This window comes from Pteropus alecto, unplaced genomic scaffold (genome assembly GCF_000325575.1).
Source record: "Pteropus alecto unplaced genomic scaffold, ASM32557v1 scaffold25, whole genome shotgun sequence".
In the NCBI taxonomy this organism is placed as follows: domain Eukaryota; kingdom Metazoa; phylum Chordata; class Mammalia; order Chiroptera; family Pteropodidae; genus Pteropus; species Pteropus alecto.
Genome location: NW_006441955.1, coordinates 20,514,865 through 20,532,984, shown reverse-complemented (window position 1 = coordinate 20,532,984; position 18,120 = coordinate 20,514,865). Strand labels below are relative to the sequence as shown.

General features: G+C 32.9%; 1 pseudogene; it reads left to right on the top strand.

Moving 5' to 3' along the window:
* The first annotated feature begins 16,322 nt into the window (after nt 1–16,322).
* LOC112485951 lies at nt 16,323–16,441 on the top strand (annotated as a pseudogene).
* The last annotated feature ends 1,679 nt before the right edge of the window (nt 16,442–18,120 follow it).

The following is an 18,120-nucleotide window of genomic DNA, read 5'->3' as shown; positions in this document are numbered from 1 at the left end:
GATATAAGTTCGTCAAATCAATGAGTTCTCACAGTTGAAAATTTAATTGACTATTAGGTCAACTTTTTCAAAACCGTCACACTATCAAAGCACAGCAAAGCAGTACATGAAGGCCAGACAGCAATCTAAGACACAGTAATTGGCAAATAGTACAGACCAGCTGTCTGTGCATTCTTGATGTTTCTGCTTCTTTGTGGAATAACTACAATCTCTAAAAGGTCTTAAAGTCCTATAGGTCACAAAACTGTAGAAGGTGTATCTCTATCTCTTCATACAAGGTTTCTGAAAATATAAAATGATATTTGGGAATATATATGAATATTTAGGCTAAGATTTAACATTTTAAAAGCACTCAAATATTTTGTTCTCATTTAGAGACAATTTAAATTTACAGATACAAGATTGATTTAAGCAGAGAAAATAAAAATGGTCCAATGTTTGCTCCTCATTCCCTAGAGGATTACTTTCATTTCATAATTTAGAAATTGATATATTATTTATATTTGAAATATAAGTTTAGCACACATTACTTTTATTTTTTTTAAGTTTATTGGGGTAACATTGGGTAATACAATTATATAATTTTTGGGTGTACTTTATAATTTGACATCTATATATTCTATTCTGTGATTACCACCCAGAGTCCAGTTTCCTTCAACTACCATGTATTGAATCCCCCTTACCCACTTCACCATCCCCCAACCCTCCTGTATTTGACCCCCTTTACCCTGTTTACCTCTTCCCTCCTCTCCCACTCCCTACCCTCTAGTAACCACTAGTCCATTGTCCATGTCCCTGAGTCTCTGTTTGTCCTGTTCATTTGTTGCTTTTAGGTTTATATCCCACATATAAGTGATATCATGTGGTATTCAACTTTTTCTTCTGGCTTATTCTGCTTAGCATGATTATCTCGAGGTCCATCTATGTTGTCACAAATGGCAGTATTTCATCTCTTCTTATGGCTGAGTAATATTCCATTGTATATATGTACTACAGCTTTTTTAGCCAATCATCTATCCTAGGACATTTTAGTTGCTTCCATGTCCTGGCCACTGAATAGTGCTGCTATGAACATCGGTGTGCGAATATCTTTTGGGATATGGGTTTTCAAGTCATTGGGCTAAATACCCAGTAGAGGGACTGCTAGATCATATGATAGATCAATTCTTAGTTTTTTGAGGAACCTCTCTACTATTTTCCATAGTGGCTGTACCAATTTTCAGTCCCACCAGCAGTGTATGAGGATTCCTTTTTCTCTGCATCCTCTCCAACATTTGTTATTACTTCTTCTGTTGATTATAGATATTCTAACAGGTGTGAGGCGGTATCTCATTGTGGTTTTGATTTGCATTTCCCTAATAGCTAGCGATGTTGAGCATCTTTTCATATATTTGTTGGCCATTTGTGTGTCCTCTAGGGAGAAGAGTCTGACTCATTACTTTTAAATTAGTAATATTAGTCTCATGTTGCTAGAAATAATACATATGAATAAAATCACTTGATGAACAATAAAGTCAACTGGCTACCCTGAATGAGATCCATCTTGATAATAATTTTGTTTCATTTCACGGATCAAGATCAATACTTTGGCTCAATCAAAACATAGTTTTATCCATATATTTACAACTTTCTAATTTTCCAATTTTATACTAAGCATATTCATTCATCATTTATAATAATAAAAACATGTACACTGTTTTGTGAGGCATAAGTATAATATTTATGAAATAGCAGAATAATAACATTGCTAAGATTACCAAATGTACTTTTCACATGGACTCAAGTTATTGATTTAACTATATAGTCCTTCCTATAACAGGTAATTATCATCCCTTCCTCATAGTTTTTTCTTTTGTAACCTACTTCCAGAAACCCTTGAAAAGTTTAAATGTTCACTCATAGCGAAAATTCAGTTTTCATAAAGTCAGCTATGAGCATGGTAGGTTTCTATGTAAAGATATAAGGAGACTTGGCTAATTCTACTGAATAAATATGCTATTCTTCATGGGTAAACTAATTTATCCATAGTCACATAATCTGTCTGTTGAAGATACAGATAACCAGGACTATGTCCTTAACTACATGAATAGAAATAGGAATGAATACAATTTTATTAAAGAATATTAATTTTATTAAAGAAGAAAACAAAAAGGAGATTAAAATTTTTAACATACATACTTGTTAGGCACTTAAAGAAATAGCAACTCCGATTGGAAGACTAAAAGAGACATATGGGAATCTTATAGCACTGAACAAAAGAACCCCAGAACAGGAATAGAATGGAACATAGGACTGTGCAGTGTGAAAATTAGCAACAACTATATCCAAAGCTAGATTATGAATACAATTATTTATGCCCTACTCAAGGTCTATTAATGACAATAACCTTTGTATTATATTTTACTCTGTACAATGCATTTTCCTCACCTATTCAAATACTATAATAAACCTATATATACTATAATAACCTCTATTTTATAGTTGAGGAAACTAACTCCTAGAACTTTTGTTTAATTTAATAAGGATTCCTGGAATATTAGTTTTCTACTGACATATAACAAATAATACAAATTTAGTGGCTTAAAACAGCACTTGTTTATTAGCTCAAACTTCTATAGGTCAGAAGGTTAGTATGCTACGAATGGATTTTTTTCTTTTTTTGTCTCAGGTATGGGATGGCCTGGGATCTTACTTGAATATTCCGATGGAGAATTTGCTTTCAAGCTCATTGAAATTATTGGCAGGATTCAATTCTTCGTGTTTGTAGAACTAAGGTGCTTGTCTCCTTGCTGGTTTTGAGCTAGACTCTCAGCTTCTAGCATTGTTACATCACTGGCGTGTGTCCACCTTCATATCCAAAGCCAATAACGGCATGCTGAATCTACCTCATGCTTCAAATTTCTTGCTTTCCTCTTTTGCCACTAACCAAAGAAATCTCTCTGCTTTTCAAAGGCTCACCCAGTGGGGTCAGGCTTACAAAAATAATCTTGATATTTTAAAGTCAACTGAACTGAAATTTTAATTACCTCTGTGAAACTCTTTCACAATAATGCTTAGGCTACTTAGTGTTTGAATAACCAGGAAATAAGAATCTAGCAGATGCCATCTTTAGAAATCTACCTACCACACTTGACTTGGGGGAGTAGAGCCAGAATTAAAATTTGGGTTTATGATTAAAAATCAAAACCATTTTGGTTGAAATTAATTTGTTAATTTGTACTAAATTTGTTAATCTGTAACTAATCTTTGTCTCATATGTACATTATTTTCACACCATTTAGAAGTTACGGTGGCATTTAGAAAGACCAAACTCAAGGCGAGTTGTTTTAACAGCAGAGAATATACCATAAATGCCATAAACCCAGGGAAAAATGCCAAAGATCTGATTAGTGGTAGCAGTAGGAAATTGGCAAGACTTAATCAACTATTGTCTACCATCCCAATATAGAGAGACCCCTGTAATCTCTCTTTTTCCACCTCTCTCTCTCTCCAAGTATTCTATTATAATTTCTAGCATTTCCATTACAAAAACAGAATACTTTAGAATGGAAGCTCATTTAAGAAAAACTTTACTCTTGTATCTTTCATACCTAGAATTATTTCTAGTATTTACTAAATTCTAACAGAGAATTTGCACATAATAGAATACTAGAAAGGCTGAGTTGAATTATTTTGTAAAATTAATTAGAAATAAAAAACAGTATTATTATAAAAGAAATACTTTGAAAACAATTTCTAAAATAAACAAAACTCAGAATCAACCTTTTGTACAAAAACGGTGCTAATTGTAGTAGCTAACACTTGGGAGCAATATAATGTTTAATTCCTCCCATGAATATTTATAGATTCAGTTATCTTTAATCAAAGTACAGGAATTTGGCCTTCTCCAATTGAAAGAAGTGCTGGAAAGTAATGACATTTTCTCCCTGAGCCTATATCAATCAGGAATCCTGAAAAGAGGATAGAAAAGATGTAGCATATAGCAGGTTCCTAGAAAGTCTGAGTTGAATAATATTGTTACATTATAATTTCTAAAACCGTGTGCATTTAAAAATGGTTTTCAATGATCTTTCAATATTCCTACCCTCATGCAAAAAAGAATAAGGCCCACTTGCTTAGGATCTCTGTGGGTGACTGCTTGGCTGAGAAAATCATTTAACAGCTGGAAATAGTCAATAATATTACTTCTAATTTTCAAGCAAAGCCTCTTAAAGTTAGATATCTAAAATTTTGTAGTGTAAGCTTGTTGAACAATGGAGATCAAGGCAGCAACATGAACCCTGGGATCAATTTCCTTGAATTCAATTCCCATGATCCTGGTCTATGTTGCATTGACTAGATTTGAGTCAAATCAAATTGAATTGTCATAATGTGTGGCCCTAAATTCTGCCTTTCGCCATCTTAGGCCAAGACCATTGTTGGTTCTGCCCATAACTAAAAATACTTAGGAAGAAACACAAATAGACTGTGGGCTATGGGTAGAGATAAGGTCTATGGTTAATCTCACACTGGTTATCTATGTTAAAATCTGTCTGACCCATTGTCTTCTATGAAAAATGATTAAACACAATATTTATTCTCAGCAAGTGTCAGGTAGAGTTTGTAAAAGTATTTGAAGTTTTCTCTGCATATCTCTCCAAACACGCTTGACTTATAATGGACCTGTCATTTTGATCATCCATCACTCTGAAACTACAGCTGCCAATCAAAGTTAGACATTTGAGGTGCCAAATTAGAAGATTTTCATATGTCCAAATGGAGACAAAGTTGGAGCTGCCAAAACTGTACTCACTTGCAACCTAAATATCCGAAAAAGGAAAAGCCAGTGGCATTAAAAATTGTGTCATCTCCTCTCCATGATTCAGTAATGAAAGCCTGCCGGCTAGCAGTCTGTCAGCTGCATTCTGTTTAATCATTGGAAATTGTGCACTATATCTGTGAAGCCTAAATGGAAAAAGTTGCCACTGCAATTGCATCTTTCTCCTTCCAATAAATCAATGTAGACAAAGTAAGGAGAAGAAGGCCACCTGACAGCTTTCCATCAAAAGGCCAATCATAAATTAGCACTCACAGAGAACATATCACACAAGACTGTCTTTTAAGGGCCTTTGAGTTAAATAATGAAAGGAGATACTTTAGTTTAAAAAAAAAAAATTATAGTTCTCGATTTCTTAGACCTGAGTTTCATGAAGGTGGAGAACTACAGTGAGAAAGTTTACTATATTTTCAGAAGTACAGCTATTAACTTTCTCTTGATTTTTGACACTTGGAGTAGTTAGGAGGTTGCTAGGTTTTATAACTGCAACTAGACAGACCATGATCCCTTTCACTGAAAGCATTTCTCATGACTTTCCCCATAATCTAAGGCAAGTTCAATGTTTTCTCATTTTTTGAAAGAAAGTGCCATCGTGTAAAATATGATTTTCAACTTGAAGGCAGCATGCCTCAGTGACTTAGGTGATATTGAATTCTTGCATAATTTCACTTCATAAACCCAGAAAAAGAATGCTGCTTTTGACAGTAAAATAAGGCAAGTTTCCTTCCTAAATCATTAGGTATCAATACACTTGTTCAAAACATATGTTGCATTCTATGTTTCTTGGATTTGGCACATGGAGTACAAAACAGTTAGATACAAGGCCAAATAAGTCCATATTTTAAAGAAAAGAAAAAAAAAACATATGCAATTAAAATCCAAATTGTATAAAACCACTATCAATCTGATAAATATACAAAAACAAGATATAAAATTATTGACTTCATAATAGTGTGACAAAGACATTAGGTTTCTTCTCTCCCTTTTACCTGCAAGTTCTAAAAATCTTGGTCTGTATACTCTTTTAATAAAATGTGATATAATCCACTTAATTTTTTTTAGAGAGAATAAAAATGATATGGAAAAGAATGAGGTATTGCAATATCCCTAACTTTGCAAATGTATACTCTGGGAATTGGATTTTCATACTCAAAAGGCTTAATTTATATGTCATGATTAGAGTTATTAGGAGCATTTTCTCTCAATCGGTTCTAGAAGCATAAACGATCCTTTAAAACAAACAAACAAACAAAAATCTTCAGAGTAATGATACCTGAGAACTCATAAAGTTCAACTTGTATCTAATATGGAACTGTTTCTCTAACAGCCTTGACAGTAGTGGTTGGGCCTCTGCTTGCACATTTCCAGTGAAAGGATATACATTATATCAAGTCGTCGCTATTTTTATCACTGGATAATTCTGGTCACTAAAAACATTTTGCCTCCAGGAATTCTGGAGTCTGTGCTTTCGTCCACAACGTTATACATTGTTCTTGTTGAAATTAATCTCAGGTGATTTTATTTGAGTCAACACAAATAAATTAGGACTGCTATCTCATTCAATCTGAAAAACAAACTTTATTCATATAACTTTTGTGTGTTTTGTGTAACAAACTAGAGTTCTGGAAAGAATTTGTTTTCACTTTAAATGCGTCATTCAGGAGGGTTTAATAAAGGGACTATTACACACTGTGAACAGAGTTTTGGAAAACCAAAAATGGGTGAAGAACTATGGGGCTTAAAGCAGAAAAGCCCTCATAATCTCCCTTAGGCCTAAAGGGTAAGAGGGGAGAGAGATTACTCAGTGTGTACAGTTACACTTATAGAAGATGGTTGCTTGTCAGGAGCTGTTTTTGATAGAGATCAAGTGACCCATCTTGAGGGAGTTAAGAAATTAAATGCCCTGATCATACTATTTTACTGCCTTCTGATCTTCTCATTTTAATATTAGTTAAATGCAACCAGAAGCCAGAAGCAGAATGCTCACCGTACAGTCCATAAAGAGAAGCCTCCCTGGGCACAGAGCAAGAAAGTGCAAATGAAATGTTAGCACATTATGTATTAGATACTGTGTTAGATTTTTATAAAGGCCTCACAGACCACTGAAAAGATGAATATTTAATATACCAAAATCAATAAACAATAAAGGTTCCTATTTTAATAGTCATAAGGACAAAAGTCTATGAATCACAGAGGCAATGTGACTACTGATACTGTGAACCTAATATCATTCTGTAAAGTACTGTTTTGAACTTGTGGTCCTCTTAAAATATCCAGCTTATTTTAGATGAAATATTGCTAAGCAGACCTTCTCACTTCTAACACCTATAAAATTGAGTTTTATCAACTGAAATTGAAAGTTTTACATGTTTCTAAACAAAGTTGGTTTTCATCCACTGTTGTAACAGTCTCTCAACCTTCCTGCTCCTACCCTCAGTACTATACACAGAACACACACACACTCATACTCACACACATGTATATGTATGTGTATGTATAATTAATCTTAGCAATGAAAACCACTTCATTCCTACATGTCTTTTATCACAACCTATTCTACTTTGTTTTAATCCTAGACAAAATCAACCTTTAGCCTTGAGCTTATGAACTCAGTATTGAGGCTTTTCTTTGGCAATTATCATATTGCTGTTGTTCCATTCTCTAATCTTTTCACTCTATTTCACCAGTAAATAGAATTCTACCTTAAATTCCAAGTCTTCAGTTGCTGAATTTTTAATAATAGCTCTCCTGTAATTGAGATTTCTGGCCCATAACTCAATTTTACGAAACCAGTTTTCTTTATCCACCGCAATGTTTCAGAAATTAGATTATTATCATGTTCTCCATCTTCTATAAGGCATGTTTTCTGAAGGATGAGAGAATTCATGCTCTTCAAAATCACAGGATCTATGTAACTGTTTCTTTAATATCTTAGTACAAGGCCCAGTACAATTTGTAACCTACAGTAAAAGTTTAACATATATCTGCTGAAAAGGACTGAAATGCTGCCAAACATTGCAGTATCAACCCCCTAACTCTCTATTTTGCCCTCAAACACTTGCCACTCAGACAGTGCTAATCATAGAGCCATTATTATTTCATTCTGAATTGAGAATATTTGACTCAACATGGACACTGGCCATTGATGTTTTTACCTCACTTGGTCTTTTCAATGAGTCCACACTCTCAAATTCTGACCTACATTTAGATGTGCTTGTCCATGAAGGCATCTGCAGAATAACAATGTCCAGCTTGAACACTTTTTTTTCAAGTCAATTCACTGCCTTCTGATCTTTTGTTGATACCTCATATTAGTTAAAAGCAACCAGAAGCAATATGCAGAATGTTCACTGATACAGTCCATAAAGAGCAGCCTCCCTGGGCACAGAGAATGCAATTTTTGCCCAATTTTTCTACTCCTATCTACATTTTCTTGGCTTGGTCTTCCCCAGTCTGAAACTATTGCACTACATACCTGGTTATTTCAGATTCTATTAAAAGGTGTTGATTTAATTAAATATTTTAGCTAAGATATGAGATATTCAGTCCTATTCTAAGGCATAACAAGAACAATAAAATAAATATCATCAATATCTTTGTAGTTCCCTTTGTGTCTTTCTATGGTTCTATTCCCCTGACCTTATAAACCATATCACCTAAAGTTACCACTATTTTGAATTTTATGATTATCATTTTTATTTTCTTGCTTTCTTCACACATATTCACATATATATACATACATATCCACAACATATATTTTGAACTTTATATAAATGAAATAATACTGTGTACAAACTTCAGAAACTTCTTTTTAATAATGAATATATCTTTTTTTGGTTTATTTTGATGCATGTAGCTGTAAATCCTTTATTTTCATTGCTATACAACAAAATCCATCTTAACTTATATTCTGATATTCACTGAATTAGCTTTGTGTCTGTCACTCTCCTAGGTTTTATCACGTTAGTGATAAAAAGACTGCCTAGGATGAGGCCACGTTCAGGCCTTACACTTCCACCATTCAGTTTTGTGTGAGTGAAGAGAATAAAAATCTAAGTGAAACTTAACACAAGCACTGAGTAAGTTGATCAGATGCAAAATCAATCATAATCACTGACAGGTTCTAAGGTCACTTTTCCCTATCCAAATAAAAATGCCTGAGAGGCATAAGAGGGAAAACTTCTGACTCAAATTGCCTGTGTTCTAGCTATCATCTTGGGAAAGTTTATTCATCATTTTCTTTCTCAGTTTTCCTTTTTGTAAAATGAGATTAAAATGGTTTCTATCTCAAAAAAAATTTTTTTTTTTGATCAAATATGTGTGAAATAACAGTGGAAGTAACATTATCATGAAAATAAGTATAAACCAATTCCCTTAAAGAGGACCTGGCAATGTGTTCCAAGGGTCATGATTTTTGGAAAATGTGGGAAAAACAAAACAAAACAAAACTAAGTTTTACCTATAGTTAATGAATGCCAACAATTTTCCCACTCAGTCTTTCCATTCATTATATTTTCTCTTTTCTATGATAGCATTGGAGTAACTACTATTTGAGAGATATTGCTAGAAGGAAGTTGAGTCGAGATTATATGTCTGGATTCCATGGGATATACTCTTGTGATTTGTAGTTGTTTTCTGTATAGTTAAATATTGTTAGTCACAGAAGTCATGGTAGGTATGTCAAGCATGGAAATACAGAAATGGCTTCTAGGAAGACTCTTGTGACTGCTCACTCTAAAAACTAACCCAGAATTTTGACCTAAAAAAGCAGGGCCGGAGGCATCTACCACAGAAGCATGTGGAGAGTGGAGAAAAAAGAAAGACTGAAATGTACAAAACCAGAAGCATATTTGTAATTCTTCCAATCATCAAAGATGTACAGCTGTAAGTAGACAACTCAATTTTTTAGACACCAAGTCAAAATGGATTTTTTTCTCTTGTCAGAAATACATTTGATAAAGAATTTCTGCATGTGTTATGTAAAATTAGTAGAAATTATTCCAGCAATAAGAAGTAAAATATAATATTTTTAGATCATTTTGTAGAAGATTATTTTTGAATAGAAGTAACATAGTCTCAAATTATTCGATAGCTTACCTAACAAAGATTTTTCGCATTGGAAAAGATTTAATTTTTTTTACTTATTTGGTACAAAATACTCATATTGACAAAGAGAACATATTCATAACAAACCACTGCAATGAGAAGACATAGATGACAAATTGTTTAATGAATATTGACAATTCAACTACTGATTATGAGTCACTGCAAAAGAATACCTGAAACACTTTGATATCTTACAATAATATATAAAAGAAACTTGATAATTTTCTCAAATTTGACAATAATCAAAAAATTATATGACATTACTTAGCCAAATTGTGAAGCTGAAAGAATATTTCCTAAACTATTAGTTAAAAAAGAAGTCTTCTGGCTTCATGTAATCTAGATTTGCCCAGTCACATAATAATTTCTTGATAAATATTAGCATTCATAGCTATTATTTATATATATATACACACAAACATATAATTATGCATTTGTTTAATGCACAGAGATGTTAATAAAAATGTGTTTTTGTAAGTAACCATTTCATGTAGTCTCTACTTATGTTCATAATTCAGAGACATTTTCAATTTGTATTTGGATTATTAGCCTTACGTAAGCATGGATTGATAACAAAAGTAAAGGCATAAATGATTTTTAATATGGAGAGCCAGAGTGAAAAAGTATAGAAAGTTAAAAAAAAAATCAGTAAAGTCTCCATAAAACTATTCAGAAACACTACTTTGCACAGAATAAAAGGATACCCTGTAATTATCTATATGTGCACATGTATGTATGCATAAATGTATAAAATTAAAAAAGATTTTTTAAGAGACTTGAAGCAGAAACTCAATATATAAGATCTTGAATTATAAACAAGAGAATATGCTTCCCAAATGTGAGTGCATTTATGGATATATAGTATGACAATTTATGACTTAAAGCTAACATGTTTGCATAACTATCAAGGTATTCTACAAGCTACTAAGTTATGAATAGAGATAAAGTTTATATTAGGACTCTATCACCTGAAATTCTTCCACTCATACTACTGAAAAAAATAACAATAATGTTTTCACCACTGTGTTGAACACATTGTCTTGAAAAGAATTGGTATCAATTTTTGAAGCTTCAAGAATGAAGCATAAAATAAAAATACAACTTGTCAGAAAAACATAGTATAGCTGTTTGTGGTACTGTAGTAGAATAAGAGTTTCATGTTATTAAAGCAGATGACAGTTCAATCTAGTGAAAACAATGGCATTTGAAAAGTATTAGATCTATGTATTATCTATTTTCCATAAAATAGATTTTACATGGATATATACACAGCATGGGTATACATATAATTTAACACTTCAAGAGTTAACTCTCTTGTCATTATTCATAATGGAAATTATAAAAAGCAATTTTGTGGTAGTTTTAAAAATATTTTTAAATGACTATATGACAGTTATGTCATATTATTTTATATATTACAAAGATAGTCATTTGACACAGCATGAAACAAAGTGTTATTACTGGGTCTACTACAATATAGTATCATTTATTCAAAGTCCTTCAAACAAATAGTGATTTAGAGGAAAGAATTATAAATTCCAGAGATGAAAGGCCTGACTTTGTACTCTACCCTGCCCTTTAAGGCTTTGTGATTTTAAGTAAGTGGACTAACTTCTCTGTACCACTGCCTTCTTCTATAAAATTGACAATAACATTTGTCTTTAAATTTTATTGAGAGGATTAAATTAAATATAAAAAGTTAAAGTATGAAAGAATACTGGCTGCATACTCTCATTTTTGGTGAAATTTCAGGTTCACTGCCCTTTTATTCTTCCATGCAAACTCATAGGAGAAAATTATTAGTAACAAGGCAATAATAGCAATCTTAGAGAAGCACAATTTGTGAACAATGTTAAGCTATAGATTTTTCCATAGAATGAACAGAAATGTTAAAATATCTTTTTAATGTTTTTTTGGTTTTTAGAGTTCTTGAAGAAAATTACCAAGGAGGTCATTGTATCTGTAAGAATCTAACTTAAATAAGACATTGACAAATGATTATAGATACATATGTTCAAATTTAGATAACTAATATAGAGATTGGAAGCCAGATCTAGAGTCTGTATTTTTCTGGAAAGGGTTAACTATACACAGACTTAATAGAATGCAGCAGTAGTAAATATTTTGCAGATAGTTTGGGATCCTAGTATTTCCCATTTATCAATATGAAATTGCTGAGACTTTAAAGTGTCTCTCTCTCTCCATCTAGATAGATACATAAATGTATTTATCCCAGCTCAAAATGGATTAAGGAAAATTAAGAAAAAACAAACTAAGCACATCATATACATGAGGAAGAGCTACTCCTTACAGAACAGTAAAGAAAATCCATGTATCCCATGTGGTGAAAACCCTGGATTACTTATTATAATCATAACAGCGTAAAAACATGAAGGAAAATTTGACCAGAAGTAAAATTAGTAGGAGTTCTAAATTATCACAAACCAATATCTCAATGTCTCAACCCACATATAGGATTCATTCCATAGGAATACAGTAACTACACAGTTACATATAATTTTTGGAGCCCTCTCCTTAGCCTTTTAGTTTGAAAACAAATTTAGAGAAGTGGAGTAGGTACTCAGAGACAATCTATTACTTGAGCTGTACATTTTCTAAAAATAAAAGAATAAAAAATAGCAATAAAAGCTAGAATAGAGTGGATGTAGGAGCATAAGATAAAAGATAAAAAATTTTCAAAAAATATCTGAATAAAAAATATCACAAGCACCATCAAAATAAGGACACAAGATTGAATGAGATAGAGAATTAAGAGTTCAGAGTTATGAGAATGGAAAAAAAAGGAAAAGAGAGCAAGAAAATATTTGGTCAACATACATGTGGATGGACGTCCTTAAAGAATTAAAAGGATAGGGAATGCTGACCTCTGGTGACTTTAATTATTCCATGTGTCATAATGCATACATAGTCTAGTCAGATCTATCTAAAAGACAGAGAAAAAATTGGCAAACCCTGATGTCCCCAAAATAATAACTCTCTTTCCTATGTAATCCTCGCCAAACTAATAACACAGTATCATTTTAATCACTACTGTCTTAATTTCTTTTATATCTATTCATTGAGATTCCAGTTCTACAATCATGTTTTGTTACTGCTTATTCCTTCAGTTAAAAGCTACTGGGTGTTTAGAATGTGTAAGTTTCTGTACTTAGACTCTGGTTCTATAACAATAACAAAAACCCAATTCTCACCCATCTTGAGCTAACAATCTTTTGAAGGAGACAGACATGTAAATTATGAGACAACAATCCGATGAGAGCCACAAAAGCAGTAGAAAAAACAATTCCTACTTTACTGGAGACTGGAAACATTTGATGAATAAATATTCAAAATTAACATGAAATGAGACTAAAAAGAGCATCTGCTCATAAATCAGGTATCCAAGAAAAGATTGGCAAGAAAGGAACCGAGCAAAGGAACCCAGCAAAGGGCAGCAGTCCTAGTAACTGGCTGCAGACATAAACGACCAGAGGGCCTGAATGAGTTTTCTTATCTGTGCCACAAAAAGGAAACAATAACAATAAAAACAAATGGCAGGGTCACCAACTCAGATATGAAAATTGCCAATAAAAAGCAATACATCAGACATATTAGGAAAGAAACTTTGCTTTGGGAATGACTCATAGACCCTTGTGATCACTGAAGCCTGTAATATAACTCTAGAATATCTCAGCTACTTATTATTCCATCCTATCAGATTTAGAAAAACGACAAGCTGAATGCTTAGCCTGTCTAAGCTATTTCAGAAATTAATTCCAAATATAAACCAAAAAATGCTGCAATATATAAGGCAGCATATAAGCTTGCTAAGTCAGAATGGTGACAATAAAATTTGCAACAGTGCTACAGTGTTATAATCAATGTCTAATTGACTTACTAATTAAAGAAAATACTGTCATATATTTTCTATAGGTGATGAGCCTACTTACATGTGCAAATTTTTTTTTCAGACTAGAGTTTATAGTCATGCTAAGCATTTGTTATAGGTTAAAAGTTCAACAGCTGCCTTAAAAATGTACTTTATATACACTTCTCATTGCAGTCAGTCAGCCGCTAAATCCCCAGGTATTTTTCTAAATTAAGTCTATATTTATATTCAATCAGCATGGCACAACTACTTGACCTGTATAATATGCAATAAAATAATGAAGGATATTGATTACCAACAAAATTAATAAAAAAACTACTAAGCTTTATTATAACCTGAATAGGTAAAAAACAATGCTATTCTGTGATTTAAAAATTATATATAGGAATATCTGCGCACACACACACATGCATGCATAAACATATATTCACACTGTATTATTTTATTTGAGAAACAGGCTTTCTTTCACTTCGGGCTGGGCATATTGGAACAAATTATTTTATAATCATATAAATCATCATTTTCTTGATTTAGTGAAAAAACATGTTTTAAATCACTCCAAATTGATGAGAATTTATCTTATTTTAAAATACATCTAAATTTTCCTTCTTGGTTATTCACACACACACACACACACACACACACACACACACCCCTATCTTTGATCTTTGTCTACATATAATAAGAATACAGTTCCAATTTAGCCAACAGTAGTTAATTCAACGAAATAAATGATTACTGAGATAGCGTCTCTACCTTCTGAGAATTGCCTCCCCCTTGTACTTCATTTACCATAAGAGAGCTTCCATACAAGAGTGACATGACCCCACCAATTGCCTACTATTATTTGGTCTGGGAATGGGCACTTTCCCAAATCTGAGAAAGTCCCAATCACCCCTGATGAACTCAAACTGGAAAGAAAGAAAAATTATGTTAGGACTTTTGAGAATTAAATCGCATCAGTGACTGTTCTCTAGAAAGAAAGATTACATATTCCTTCTACGGAGTCCATAAAAGAAGACCTGTGACTTGGTTTTCCAACTCCCCTTGGAGAATGGTGAGATCTTTTAAACAAGCATCCTTCCAAATTTCTTTTCTCTTAATGTTGCCAAAATACCAAAACCAAAGCAATTTAAATAATAAATTGGGCTTCTGGTTTGTTCCATTATTTGGCCCTGTGCACACACAATCTACCTTATTGTTGCCAAATTTTCACTTGTTATTAAGCAAAAATCAGTGATTTTTATCCTTTTCTACACACAATGGAGATGAACTAACTCTAGCCTCAAATCCTAAGCAAAGTTTCTTCTCCAGACTGAATAATGCTAATCCTGTTCCTTAATCATTTTACTTACCTGCAAGTTTCTTTTTATTTTATTTGCTTTACAAGGGTTTAGTTGAGTGTTGTTTATCGACACCAATGATTCAGCATATAGCTATCCAAAATGTTCCCAGAACTTTTTGTAAGTTCACATCTAAGCCCCGTACATGCAAAAAGCATAGCAAACTGCCAAAGGACTCAGTCTAGGAATTCTGTGACATCTACTACTAGAAAACTTACCTTTCTTTAATTGATTCCAAAAGAGGTACAGTCATTGATAGTCACTAAAAATAAAACACGAAAAACAAATTTAGCTTCTGAACAAGCACCAGAACAACAGTCTATGAGGATGCTACAGCCTACTACTGTAAGGGATGCTATGATTTGCTGCTTGGATCCCCCTTAAGAAGGACTTATAATTCTACCTACTGAGAATGCAGTTGGAAGATGATGCTAACTGTAAGTCATATCAGAAAGTTACCCTTCACTGGAGAGAGCCGTGTTCCTCAAGTTTATGCCTCCTTCCTGGAGAAGTTCATATGAAGGTATAGGCCCCACGCCACAACAAAAGACAACTCTGAAGGGCCATCTTAGCTGAAGAGCTCCCATGTAGCTCGTTGAAACCTTGTGACTCCACTACTGCCTAACTTCTCCCCTAGCCCAATCCTATTTCTACCTCTTTCCTCTATTGGTGCTGATTCTGGCCGTAGTCCTTAATTAACTTCCTGCATGCTACTTTCTCAGAGTCTGTTTCCAGGGAGCCCATCTGCAACAAATCCCTAGAATAAAAAGATTAGAAGAAAAAAAGCACATATATATTTAAGTAAACAAATACATTATGTGTGATAATGCATAAATACATAAATAATAGCTACTTAATTTTTTTAGCTTTTGTGTGTGCATTGTGCACCATACTAAACATATTACTTGATTATACTAAATGCTTTATGTGCAAAATACCTCATTTGCATTATTTTTTGAGCTTTTCCATGTGCATTATTCTACAGATGAGAAAAATTATCCTTAGAAATTTTGAGCAATTTATCCAATATGAAATAACCAGTAAGTGGCAGAATTAAGTCAAAATCCAATAAGTCTAACTAAAAACCCACTTTCTTTATCACTTTGATATATAATATCTCAAATCTCAAATCTGAAGCTAGAATCTACATTTCAGACATGAGACCATGGTCTACGGCCATGCTACCCTGAACAAGCCTGATCTTGTCTGACTTTGGAAGCTAAGCAGGGTCGGGTCTGGATAGTACTTGGATGAGAGATCACCTAGGAAGACCAGGTGCTGTAGGTATTAAAAAAATAAATAAATAAATAAGGGATTGTAAGCGGACAAGGTCCTTGCAATCTGTGAGGTCAACTAAGGGTTGCCTCACCTAAAAAATAATAATAATAATAAAAAGAAAGAAAGAAATGAGACTATGGCATGCATATTTCCTATGTCACATTTTTCTGTTCCTAAGTTGCTAACTGAAAGTTCAGGGTTGATTAGAATAATATTCTAGTCCAGTGGTCCCCAACATTTTTGGCACCAGACATCAGTGCTCCTGTGAGAATCTAATGCCTGATGATCTTAGGTGGAGCTGAGGAGGTGATGCTAGCACTGGGGAGCAAACTGCAAATATAGATGAAGCTTCCTTCACTTGCTCTCTGCTCACCTCCCACTGTGCAGCCCAATTCCTAGCAGGTAATGGACCAGTACCAGTTAGCAGCCCAGGGGCTGGGTACCCCTGTTCTAGTCAACATCTCGCCAGTGCTAATAAAGACTTGATAATGAGTTTTTATATACTGTTTAGTCTATTATTTGGGCTCTTCAGCACTTCATTTTATTTTTTTGCAGCACACAATTCAATATGTTAAGACATCATGTGTAGTCACTATAGAGTTGAAATCTTTAGAGATATAGTATATCATCTATAGAAAGCAGATAAGTAATTGACTAATGGTGGGAATAGATAAATCAAGTCAATCATTACATGGATAACTTAATTCTCACATGTAATGGAAAACAAAATGTTCTTGCCATTTTTAGAAACCATTCAAGCTAATTTTGAAAGATTTTAAGATAAAATGCATAAGGTTTGTGTCTGGGTAATTTAATCAAAATTTAAGCAATAAAAGAGTCAAAGTCACATAACTTCTCCATGTTTTCTTGATATATTTTTTTCAATTAAAATGCAATTAACATATAATGTGTACTACTAATAAAAAAGTCAATGAGAAAGACTTTTTTCATTGGTCATAGTCTTTTTACTTTATTTGAAACAAATGTGTCTAAACATTACATTTCCATTTAATGTGTAAAAGTTTAATATTACTTAGAACAATTGATTAAAATAGCAAAATTATTCTTACTCTATAAAGAGATATTTAAGTAACATTTGTTTTGTTAACAAGCATTAGAAATAATTTCTCACTTTCTATCTATATTTATCTAAACAATGACATTCCACATTTCAACATATAGAAAAATATAAAATTAGGATTTCAAGTTATACATATATTTTTAGAGCTTCAATCAGACAATGTTTTTTAAAATAATCAAATATTGGGCTATGGAGAATTTCCACTTCATTCTCAGGGCACCTGGATAAAAGATTTCATGCCTTATTAAAGTACTTCAGCAATTAGAATGATATATATATTTAGTCTTTTCATTTTGAAGGGATAGATTTTCTTTTTAGCTTATCAATGTAGAGAAACTGTATTTGCAATATGATCGAATATATCATCTCTCAAACGTAATCATCAAGCTATACAAGCCATGAAATTGGAGTAAATCTGTCTTCTGAAATAGAAAAAAGAAATATAGAACTATTCATATATACTACCTATTCATATTGGCACTTGAGCAATGTAGAGGTAGAGGTGTTGTTAATTTGGGGAGTTTCTACATATTTCAGTGCAGTTAATCAATGTTCACCTTATCAAAAGATCTGAAGCTATGGTCAATGAGTATACAGAAATTTACTG